The sequence below is a fragment of the Etheostoma spectabile genome, unplaced genomic scaffold, assembly GCF_008692095.1.
Source record: "Etheostoma spectabile isolate EspeVRDwgs_2016 unplaced genomic scaffold, UIUC_Espe_1.0 scaffold00018600, whole genome shotgun sequence".
Lineage (NCBI taxonomy): Eukaryota > Metazoa > Chordata > Actinopteri > Perciformes > Percidae > Etheostoma > Etheostoma spectabile.
The window spans coordinates 1-12,500 of NW_022604343.1; the positions used below are offsets into that span (position 1 = coordinate 1).

The following is a 12,500-nucleotide window of genomic DNA, read 5'->3' on the forward strand; positions in this document are numbered from 1 at the left end:
TTGTGTTTTATGTGTCCTATGTTTCTATTTGTTTTTAACTTTCTATTCATGTGTTTTATCAGTTTTTAATGCTTATGATTTTTTACTGTTGTACTTGTGTTTTATCTGTTTAACTGCTTTTATGTAAAGCACTTGAATTGTCCTGTTGCTGCATGTGCCGTCCCTTGGCGCGTGTGTGTGTGGTGTGTGTGTGTGTGTGTGTGTGTGTGTGTGTGTGGTGTGTGTGTAAAAAAAGAAATGCTTTGGACTTTTAATTGGCACTTTAGGGATTATGGCTTAGACCAATAGGCAATGATGTTTAGGTATTTATTTTAGGTGGTCTGTGATTGTCCTCAGACCTGCTGTACTTCCTATGGACTATGGGATCAGGTCAGAGTTGGACTGTGGGAAAGAGTATCTGGCATTATTCATACAGGAAAAGCTGGCAGATACAGACACAATACTAAAAGGCAGCCTTACCGTCAGACTCTTCTACAAGGGTGATGAATGTTTTGTTAAAAATTAATCCAGGTTTTTGCAATTGTATTTCCAATGGAGGCTGGCAGACTACACTATCCTTAAAAACCTGCACAGATTCATTGAATGAGAGGAATGTGGTGGGAGGTGAATCCCAGAGTCAACTACCCTTTGAAGACAGCTTTGGTAGAGCTGGGGGACCAAGAGGAAGTCAACATGGACAAAACATCAAAATATTATGTGTCAAACCAAAGACATGCCAGTGGCTAGGATTGGCATCACAAAAAGTCATAGGGCATGGAATGCACACAGGATCCCAGGTATATATAATTTAATTTACTGGCTACATATTACTTACATTACATAACTTTTTTTTTTGTAATATTTTATTGTAAATATGCACAACAATACTTACAGTCAAAGATACAATTTATCTTTTTTTTTTTTTTAACATACAGTGCCTTGCGAAAGTATTCGGCCCCCTTGAACTTTTCAACCTTTTGACACATTTCAGGCTTCAAAATAAAGATATACAATTTTATTTTTTGTGAAGAATCACCAACAAGTGGGACACAATTGTGAAGTGGAACGAAATCTATTGGATATTTTAAACTTTTTTAGCAAATAAAAAACTGAAAAAATTATTCGGCCCCTTGCGTTAATACTTTGTAGAGCCACCTTTGCTGCGATTACAGCTACAAGTCGCTTGGGGTATGTCTCTATCAGTTTTGCACATGAGAGACTGAAATTCTTGCCCATTCTTCCTTGAAAAACAGCTCGAGCTCAGTGAGGTTGGATGGAGAGCGTTTGTGAACAGCAGTTTTTCAGTTCTTTCCACAGATTCTCGATTGGATTCAGGTCTGGACTTTGACTTGGCCATTCTAACACCTGGATACGTTTATTTGTGAACCATTCCTTTGTAGATTTTGCTGTATGTTTGGGATCATTGTCTTGTTGGAAGGCAAGGCAAGGCAGCTTTATTTGTATAGCAAATTTCAGCAACAGGGCAATTCTAAGTGTTTTACACAAAATCAGTTAAACAGATAACACAAGTAAAAACAGTTAAAAATCATGAGCATTAAAAACTGATAAAACACATGAATAGACAGTTAAAAAATAGACACATAAAACACAAGAATAAAAGTTACAGTGCAGCATAAGAAATTTAAAGAAATGAGCAGTCATTTAAAGAAAGGCAGCATCAAAAAGAAAGGTCTTCAGCCTTGATTTAAAAGAACAGAGTAGCAGCGGATCTACAGGTTTCTGGGAGTTTATTCCAGATATGAGGAGCATAGAAACTGAAAGCTGCTTCACCCTGTTTAGTTCTGACTCTGGGGACAGAAAGTAGACCTGTCCCAGATGACCTGAGAGGTCTGGGGGGGTCATAGTGTAGTAGCAGATCAGAAATGTATTTGGACCTAAACCGTTAGGTGATTTATAAACTAGCAAGAGTACTTTGAAATCAATTCTTTGAGGCACAGGAAGCCAGTGTAAAGACTTCAGAACTGGAGTGATGTGATCCAGTCTCTGGTCTTAGTGAGGACCCGAGCAGCAGCGTTCTGAATCAGCTGTAGCTGTCTGATTGATTTTTTAGGGAGACCTGTAAAGACACCGTTACAGTAGTCAAGTCTACGGAAGATGAAGCATGGACCAGTTTTTCCAAGTCCTGTTGACACATAAGTCCTTTAACGCTTTATATATTCTTAAGGTGATAGTAGCTGATTTTGTAATTGTCTTAATGTGGCTGTTAAAGTTCAGGTCTGAGTCCATGACTACACCCAGATTTCTGGCTTTGTCTGTTGTTTTAACATTGTGGTTTGAAGCTGAGAGCAGACTTTCAATTGTTCCTCTTTTGCTCCAAAAACAACCACCTCAGTTTTTCCTTCATTTAATTTCAGAAAGTTCTGGCACATCCAGCCGTTAATTTGTTCGATGCACTTAGTCAGTTTTTGTATTGGACTATAGTTCCCTGGTGATAAGGTTATGTAAATTTGTGTGTCGTCCGCATAACTATGGTAACTATTTTTGTTGTTCTCCATAATCTGGGCCAGTGGGAGCATGTAGATGTTAAACAGAAGAGGCCCCAGAATAGAGCCTTGGGGAACTCCACACGTCATATTGTATGCTCAGATGTATAATTACCTATTGTCACAAAGTAATCCCTATTCTGTAAGTAGGATTCAAACCAGTTTAGTACTGAGCCAGAAAGTCCTACCCAGTTTTCCAATCGGTTTAGTAATATTGCATGGTCTACCGTGTCAAATGCCGCCTGAGATCAAGTAATACTAAGATTGAAATTTTGCCACTATCTGTGTTAAGGTGGATGTCATTAAAAACTTGACGAGAGCCGTGGATAACTGCCTCCTGAGCCTGCCAACATCAAGGAATGCCACACAGCTAATGAGCAAGCTACAGGTCCTCCGAGCCTCCGGAGGGTTGGAGCTGCGCCACTGGGCCAGTAATGTTTCCAGCGTAGTTAATCACCTGCCAAAAGAGGCCAGATCAGACAACCTTGATCTCTGGCTTACTCAAGAGGTAGCAGAGGCTGCAGTGTACAGTGTACACAGTGTACAAACAACATAATTAGGCCAAATGAATAGAAATGGCTGATGAATGAACTTTGTGTATAGTGTGGCTTAAACTTGAATTTAATTTATCATCTTTAGTCTTTGTTAACGTAACATGCCTTTTTCATTTGCAACCAGGGTTTAATGGGTAGCATGTGGAATGGGTAGCAATGATGCAAACAGAGGTAATCTCTGCAACAACAACGTGCTGTTGGGAATTGAACCCAGGATCACCTGTTTACTAGACAGGCACTTTAACCAACTAAGCCACAGCACCTCTGGGTGTGAACCCAGATGCCCGGGCCATGTTGGAGGAACTCGGTGTAAACCCCTGAACGGATTACAGTGCAGTATTGTGCACTTTGGATACTTTGTGAATGTAGCCATGTCTAAACAACAGAAAAGCATCCAAGATGCAAAGGCATTTAGGGAAGGATGATATTTCGAAAAATTACAGTTTACTGGCGGTGCAGATCCTCACGAGTTGGCTCCCTCTTCTTAGATCCATGACGACCCGGTGATTCTTCCTTCAGTTACATATCCCGTTATAGTAACTAATATCAAATAATTTATTTATTAATTTTATTCCAGCAGCATCAAAGATGTTGAAATCAGGCCTGGAAAAATGACAAGAACAGCTCTCACAATGCAAGTTACAGAGTGACAACAGTTCTGGTAAATACAATCAGTAATACACTTCCTTATATCCAGTGCCCCCAGAGGAAAATAAACCTTGTTTGGAAAACAGTTTAATCTCAAACACAACAATTAGTGAACCTTTGGCGGACAGTTGGAGCTCTTACATATTTCTGAACCTGCCCCTCGTGTGTCAAGTTTCTTGACCGGTCATTCTATCTCAGCTGAAAAAGGACATCTTGTCTCTAGGATGGGCTACGGTCTCGACCTGGGACCTGCTATGATAAACACAGCTTTAGACAACTGTTTCTGTAACAAACCCAGTTGTCTTCCATCAAGGAAACACACAGATGGCAGATACAGTCATATACTCTGAGAGGCATTGGAGATCTTATTATGAATAATTAATATGAAATCATTGGTTAAATGTAATTTTCCCATTACAAGCCATATCGTTTTCAGGTCCGGTACAGACATGGAAAGAAGAATGTCATTGCTGACTCTGATGAGTAACGGTTTTAAGAGGGAGGGTGTGTGACGAAGTGGGTTTGCTCACCACTTGTCCCATACAGGTCATTAGTAAAGTAAACACACAGTCACGTTAGTTTCAGTTCCATTTTATTAGGTTGCAAGTTGAAACATGGTTTTCCCTGTATTGCTACTTACAATTGTTTGTTCCTTTGTTCAGTTCCACCATGCAAGACAATTGGTTGGGGAGGGGCCGGCCTAAGTATTTCCTGTTTTATAGGAATAGGGTGGTCATGGATGACATCACCGGGCCAAACCAAGTAGAGGGTTTTCTTTTGTATAGGAATGTTTATTTTGGTTGTTTTTGGTCATTGTATAAAAAAAGGTATGCAAAATCCTGACCTGTTTTGTAGTCAGCAGGATAGGAGGGAACTGGTGACCAAGTTCCATAGGTTAAGAGATGGCAAGGTATTAAGGTTTGGAGTAGATCAACCTGCTTTAGGATGGGATGGACTGAAGCAGTGGGGGGGGGGAATTGACAACCCTATATAAATGGGGGGATTGGTGCTTCTGGGAGGAGAGAGGGAGGTGAGGCTGCGCTGCGCTGCGCTGCGCTGCGCTGCGCTGCGCTGCGCTGCGCTGCGCTGCGCTGCGCTGCGCTGCGCTGCGCGCTGCACTGCCAGGAACATGTGCCTGTTATTGCTGCTATTAGTTTAATGTGCCACTGTCTTTAAGTTTGATGGGTTAATTATCTGTGTACTGCAGACCATGGAAATAAACTAATCACCTTTGAAAATGTGCAATGTTCGAGTCTGCCAACCTACCGCCATCCTAGCCACTCTGGCTACCTCTCCAAGAATGTGTAAAACTAAAAAGAAGACACACAAGATCAAAAACAAACAAATTAACTACAGTTATTCTGATATTCCTGACCAGGCTGATGCCTGTTGTACAAATCAACGTTAACGTTAGTGGTTAGCGATTGGCGTTAGCATTGCAAGCTAGCGATTTTTAAAAAGTTTCAGTTAGGAACATGGTTGCAAGCATGTATGGACAGGACTGTATAGACCACAAAATAAGACTGTCGTAATTTTTAAATCAATTATTTAAGCCGAAAATACCAGAAATGCGTCTCTCTGGTCGATGCGGCAGCCATTGTTGCCTGTTGCACATTGTATATTGCTACCCCTCGGTTTCAAGTAAGATGGCGTTCTCCCTTGATTTTCTTCATTCATTGTCTATGGTTCCTAGGGCCATACACCCCTTACCCCTCGATCAAAAACATTATTGGGACAGCACTCACGTGAACGCTCAAGACGTAGGGAAAGGGGTAGGGGTAAGATAGAGAAATGAGATTCAGCCTAAGACCTCTTGTGTTAATCTGACTGATAGGGTTATGGGACATAGTGGTAGACCAAGGCCTCCTGTGGTAATCTGACTTGAAGGGTTTTGGAGCGTAGTGTTAGACTAAGACCTCCTGTGACACAAACTAAGCAGTATGCTCTCCCTTTTATACCTCAGGCTATTGTAGACAGCACAACAACCACTTCAAACATACACATTTTACAGTTTTTATTGTACTTTATCTATACAATATTAATGCTCTAGTTTTAATGGGTGTTACAGCGGGGATGAGCACTCTAATTTCCATTTTAATGGATGAAATAAACATAACATAAAGACTGTACTCTTCAGCAGGAGGAAACATTTTACAAACAGATGCATTGTTAATTTTCAACAGCCTGGGAGTGGACTTAACATGGAGACAAAGCATAGCAATTTGCAGAGGATGGTTTCGATCCATCGACCTCTGGATTATGGGCCCAGCACGCTTCCGCTGCCCTAAAGCTGGGGAACAATAGTCTGTAAGGGGGGGGGAAGAAGAGGAAAAGGGGAAGAGGGAGGGAAGAAGGAAAAAGAGGAAAAGGAAGAGGAAAAAGGAGGAAAAAGAAGAAATGAGAGAAAAGATGAGAAAGATGCTAAATTACACACATAGTGTAAGAGTTTTATAGTTTCTATTAAGTCAGATTTTAATTTAATTGCTGAAATTTGAATGTTTCTGGGAAATAAGGGAAGTTAACGTAGATTCAAAGGTCACAGGTTCAATCCCCACCTAGTGCCAGAAGATCCAATTACACTGTCCACAACTTTAATGTTCTACTAAACAAAGTTTTGGAGGAATAAGATATTAGTAAGGTTGGGAAACAATTTAAACAAATAATTATAACGTTTAGATTGACTTTTGAACAATATATCTGTTGTTAGTACTGCATACATTTAGTAATGTGCTATATTTGGTCAATATTAAAAGTTAGTCTTTATAATAAGTATTGTTTAGTAATAAATAATTTTCTTTTTCTTTAAACAATGTATGAAAGGTAAAACCAAGCATTTGTAGTTCTCTTTTCTCTAAAAGCTAGTATGTCTTACAGTAATCATTGCAGGGAAGTAGGGTGTATAAAGGCAAGTCATATGCTCAGCAGTGTGTACACTAGAATTTGGAATATATTGAAATGAAGCCAAGTAATATAATACATGCCAACTTTATTACATTATTGATCTCAACAAAACAATATGTCTTAGGTAACAAATAATATGTTTAGCACAAGAAATTACTGACTATACAAAGGTTTTTACACCAGGGAGGAAAATAAGAGAATCAACAAACTAATTCTGTACAAAGATTAAAACACACATAACATAAATCACAATACATCATAGTATTGTATGCATAGTAAAATCTAACTATTTACATTTTCTATTTACATTATTCATTTACATATTTGATTTTTTAATCTGATCTAACCACAACTCTTTTGACAGTGTTTCTGTATTTGGGCAGTAGATAGTGCCTTGGCTGTGCCCAGTTTCTGCGGTCCTGAATTGTCCACACTTCCTGCAAGTGTCGCACTCCACCTTCCTCTTATTAAACCTTGCCTTAGAGGCAGGGCGACCACTGACAGGTGGAGATGCGGATGGAGCAAGAGGGGCAACCGGTATATGGGGGGCACGGTATGCTAGTGTTGGAACAGCAAACAAAATTCCTGGGGCTTGAGGAGAGACAGAGGTTGCTCGATGAAAAAAAAACAAAGGACCAGAAGCAGGAGGCTGTGAAAAAATACAAGGAGATGCAATGGTTTGGTGGCTAGAGACTGTGCAGCCCGGTCCTGGTTCCACCTGCTCAGGCCTTCTAGCAGAAACAGCTGAAAGTTTAGGCTGTTGGCCTTTGTTCCTGAAATTAAAGTTGTACTGTGTTAACATTTTGCCTTCCCTCATTATTGAGAAGAACATTAAACACTATATTGTAATATAATGTAATATAAATGATTTTACATTAAATAGAAATGTTATTGTTAAATAGGGATAATTTGGGTTGCACTGGACCAGCAGAGGGTCCAGCAGCAGTTGGAGCAGCAGGGTCAGCAGCAGTTGACGGAGCTGGGCCAGCTGCAGCAGCAGGTGTGGCTGTCTGCACATTAGTTTTCTAATACAAATATCAAAGAAATCAACAGCCACAGATAAAAGTCAATTTTAACAACATACATTATGGTTGCATCTTTAGTATATTTCTATAAGTATCCCAATTAACTTTACCTTCTTAGTGTAAAATCTACATGTGCAGACCTGTGCTCCACCAACAAGAGACATCTGCCCCCACTGCTGGAGTGGACACTTCTCTATCTGTAATTAACGAACTGTACTAAAATGGCCTCCACAGTCACCAGATCTCAACCCAATAGAGCATCTTTGGGATGTGGTGGAACGGGAACTTCGTGCCCTGGATGTGCATCCCACAAATCTCCATCAACTGCAAGATGCTATCCTATCAATATGGGCCAACATTTCTATGAAGAATCAGGTCAAACACAGTATTAGTATGGTGTTCCTAATAATCCTATAGGTGTTTGTATGTGAGTGTCGAGTATTGTTATTGTTGATTCAGGTCCAAATTTTGACATTTTAGTGCAATGCAAAGGTGCATAACAGATTGCTTTCTACTTACGTGGAGCGATGCAAAGCAGGGGGGGCAACTAGTCAAGGAACAGCAAGAGACTTGGTATTTAAGACTACAAACTGACTATGTGACAGATGTGTAATCTGTCATGTCCTGCCTTCTGAAGATCTAGCCAGGAGCCATTCCTCGCCTAAAACAATATGAGTCATTCCAGTAAGTGAACAGGAAACTCACATCTACAAAGATAAACTTGGAAGATATGACTCCCTGATGGTCTAGTGGCTAGGATTTGGTGCTCTCACCGCTGCGGTCTGGGTTCAATTCCTGGTCAGGGCTTGACAGATGCAGGTGTGACATTTGAAAGACTAAGTTCCTGGACTTGTTTTTGGTTGATTTGTATTTGTCAAATTCTTCCTCATTAATTTAACGCTAGAACCCCAACATTTTAAAGACTACCATTTCTTTTAAATCAGACCCCCGACAGCGGATGTCTCCTTTTGTCATCATTGATGGGTCATAAACACTTCATCTGCCTCTATCTCAATAACAATTCTTTTCATTTTTTCAAACAGTAACTTGTAATGGAAAATTACATTTAACCAATGATTTTCATATTAATTATTCATGATAAGATCTCCAATGCCTCTCAGAGTATATGACTTCTGAATCTTTCCTCAGTGTCTTCTCCTTGTAGAAGACAACTGAATTTGCTATGACTTTGCATTTGTCCTCCAAGGACAAAATGGCTTAAAGTCTGACAGAAACAGTTTTGTGTTTATCATAGCAGGTCCCAGATCGAGACCATGGCCTATCCAAGAGACAAGATGTTCTTTTTCAGCTAAGATAGAACGACCGGTCAAGACACTTGACACAAGGAGGGCAGATTCAGAAATACTTAATGGAACGAACTGTCTGCCTGAGGTCCACTGATTGTCATGTTTGAGATTAAACTTTTTTCCAAACAAGGGTTTTTCTCTTCTGGGGGAAGCAACACTACCTGTCAAGGTAGGCGACTGGGTCAGGGTCAAAGTTCACAAGAGGAAGTGGACTGACCCCAGGTGGTCCGGGCCTTACGAAGTGGGGGAGGTTACTTCACACTCGGTCCAGGTTAAAGGTAAAAAAGGAGCACCTTGGCACCACCTGACACATTGTGCCCCAGCCGCACCTCCTAGCCGCCCATTGGCAGAAATTAGAAAAGCAATCCAAAATGTATAGATGGAAGAGAGTTTTGGCGGGGAACAGCCCCGCATAGTACATCCATAACTTGGAAGGCAATGGGGTTTGGGAAAAAGACAACAGTTGTCCTAGCAGTAGTAGTAGTAGTGGGAGTTGCAGCATTAATTCTGGGGTTGGAACATGCGTATGGGGACCGAGACCACAAAGAACAATCACCCGGTAGTGTCCAACCACCTCTCAGTAACAAAGGAAATGAAACTAGACGAGAGAAAAGAAGAGCAGTTTGGGCAGTAGTGAAGCAACACACTAAGGGCCCATCCCCAGGTGCGGTGCCAGATTGACTCTCCCTATGTGAGAGACTCAACCACGTCATTTACCTTTGATTTGTGTCAGGCTATAGACTGCGGGGGGTATAATAGTTTCTACAAAAACACAGATGTGTACATCTGTGACGACTATCAAAAGGTAGAGGACTGTGAAAGGAGCGCTTCCGGACAGGTGAAAGGTAGTCTCTGTAACAGCTGGTATGACGCGGGTGGACAACAGGAGGGTGGAAACCATGGGCGAGGTTGACAGACAAAAGAGATTGGTGGGTACAACAAGATGAATGGGAGATATTATCTATACAGCGGGACTATAGTTCAGACCCCACGAAAAATCCCATAACCCTGTCAGTAAATAGAGCAATTGGGAGCAGGAACGGTCAGGATGTGTGGATGTTAGCCATAGGTGTATGGATAGCAGGAAGTGACCAGATAACCCCCCTGCAGATAAATATTTTGGATCCCCTCACGCACACACAGAATGACACTGACATGGCAGAGACTACAGTAAAACCCCCCCTGAAGGAGGAAGACGTAATAGTGCAGGACTTCTCTAAAATGAGGGTGGAAGATGTGTTAGAGTTATCAGCAGGTGCAGGCCAGGACAATTTATGGATCAGGTGGCTAATACAGAATGCCAAAGAACAACACATGGAAGGGTGCGTGGCCTGTGCCACAGCTAGACCAGTCATGTTCACTAACCCGGCCCGTTGTTTCCTAATGAGGACCCAGCAGGATATGCATGCATGTTGAACTTCACACACTCTAAGACAGCTTCCCGCAATTGTACTACCCTAGCATCCCTCTTTCCCCCAGGCTTTGAAAAACCAGGGTATTTTACCGCCATAAAGGGGGAGGGTGCAAGATATCACTGTTTCAATCTCACCGGATCAAGCAAGCCCACAATCAAACTAGGTGATATACCCCCAGACTGGTGTAATACAACTGTACAAAACAAAACAGCCCTAGGCCCAGTGGCTAGAATAGGACTATTCTACTATTGTGGTGGTCTTAGGTTGTACTCCCAGATAAAGTTCCCAAATCAAACGTCAGGAGTTTGTGCTATGGTTAGATTAGCTATGCCCATATCTTTGGTGGGGAGTAGAGTCCACTATACCCACCATAAGGCTGTGCAACTGACAGTAAAGAGAAGGCGCAGGGCCCGTAGTATGCAAGGCCCGGCTTTTGATCCATGGGCGGGAACCCCAACCTATATAGACAGCATAGGAGTTCCTAGGGGTGTCCCGAATGAATACAAATTGGCAGATCAAATAGCCGCAGGATTTGAGAATATACCACTGCTTTCAGCCATCTTCCCCGTCACTCCCAGCAAAAATGTAGATAGGATAAATTTTGTGCATTATAATGTTTTACGCTTGAGCAATGCAACTAGGGATGCCATCGAAGGCCTGGCCGAGCAGATGGCCCCAACGTCCCTCATGGCGCTCCAGAATAGGATGGCGCTGGACATGCTGTTGGCTGAAAAAGGAGGAGTCTGTTCCATGTTCGGAGAGATGTGCTGTACGGTCATCCCTAACAACACTGCCCCGGATGGGAAGGTCACCAGGGCTTTGAACCAACTTCGAGCCCTTTCCCAGGAGATGCATGACGCCTCAGGTGTATCAAATCCATTGGAGGGGTGGATGACAACCTTTTTTGGCAAATGGAAGAATCTTATCACTGCTTGTTTGACATCTATTGCTGTTTTTCTCGCTATTCTAGTTACCTGTGGGTGTTGCTGTGTGCCCTGCCTGCGGACCATGATATCCCGGCTCATCACCACTGCCTTGTCCAAAGAAAAAGCGCCGCCTCCCTATTCCGCTGGGATGCTGCCATTACTCACCATGCCTGAGGACGGGGAGGACGTTGAGGCACTGCAGTTAGTGTAAAAAGTGTTCGCACCTAGTAGGTGCGAAAAGGGGGAATTTGTGGGAAAATAATACAATGACTGAGGTGGTGATGAACAGGGCACTCAGGAACGGCCACGTAAAAGCTGGCTTAAAGTATATACTGAATTAACCAAAGACTAAATAAGAGTGTGTGTATGTGTGACATATTATACATTATGCTTTGCAGCTGGGGTACAGCTAGGAGGGAGAGAACAGGAGGGCTATCTTAGTCAGATAATCTACAGTGAGCACGAGAAGAGGAGATGGTGAGGCCAAGGACACTGAAGTTCGAGGACGGTCTGATAACTCAGAGAACAGGACAAGAAGGGAGTGAACATAGCTGTCTTGTGAAGTAAATGATAACTGAAAATAATAGACAGGCAAGAAGGAAGAGGCAGAGCAGGGATTGTACCCCAGCAACAGTATAGCTGACCAATCAGGCCCCACAAGGGGAACCAATATAACCCTGAGCACGCTATTGTTTAAGTGCCTTTTTGGGAACCTCTGTACTAGACAAGTTTCCATCTGGTCCGTGCACGTTTAACTGCCCGGAAACGCATTTCATCTGTTGACCACAAGAATAAACGCTGTGTTAATTCATCATGGAGTCAGTTGTCAGTTTATAGAAGGATTTCTCCAACAGCCTCCTGTGGTAATCTGACTTGAAGGGTTTTGGAGCGTAGTGTTAGACTAAGACCTCCTGTGACGCAAACTAAGCAGTATGCTCTCCCTTTTATACCTCAGGCTATTGTAGACAGCACAACAACCACTTCAAACATACACATTTTAGAGTTTTTATTGTACTTTATCTATACAATATTAATGCTCCAGTTTTAATGGGTGTTACAGCGGGGATGAGCACTCTAATTTCCATTTTAATGGATGAAATAAACATAACATAAAGACTGTACCCTTCAGCAGAAGGAAACATTTCACTTCACAAACAGATGCATTGTTAATTTTCAACAGCCTGGGAGTGGACTTTATATGGAGACAAAACACAGCAATTAGCAGAGGATGGTTTCGATCC

At 42.0% G+C, this 12,500-nt stretch overlaps 1 non-coding gene across 1 annotated transcript in view; it reads right to left on the reverse strand.

Annotated features, from left to right (window-relative positions):
* Positions 1-12,478: 12,478 nt before the first annotated feature.
* Positions 12,479-12,500, reverse strand: part of trnav-cac (transfer RNA valine (anticodon CAC)) — a 72-nt gene continuing 50 nt past the window's right edge. The window contains exon 1 of the tRNA in view: positions 12,479-12,500. This exon is cut by the window's right edge and continues 50 nt beyond it. This is a non-coding gene — a tRNA (tRNA-Val).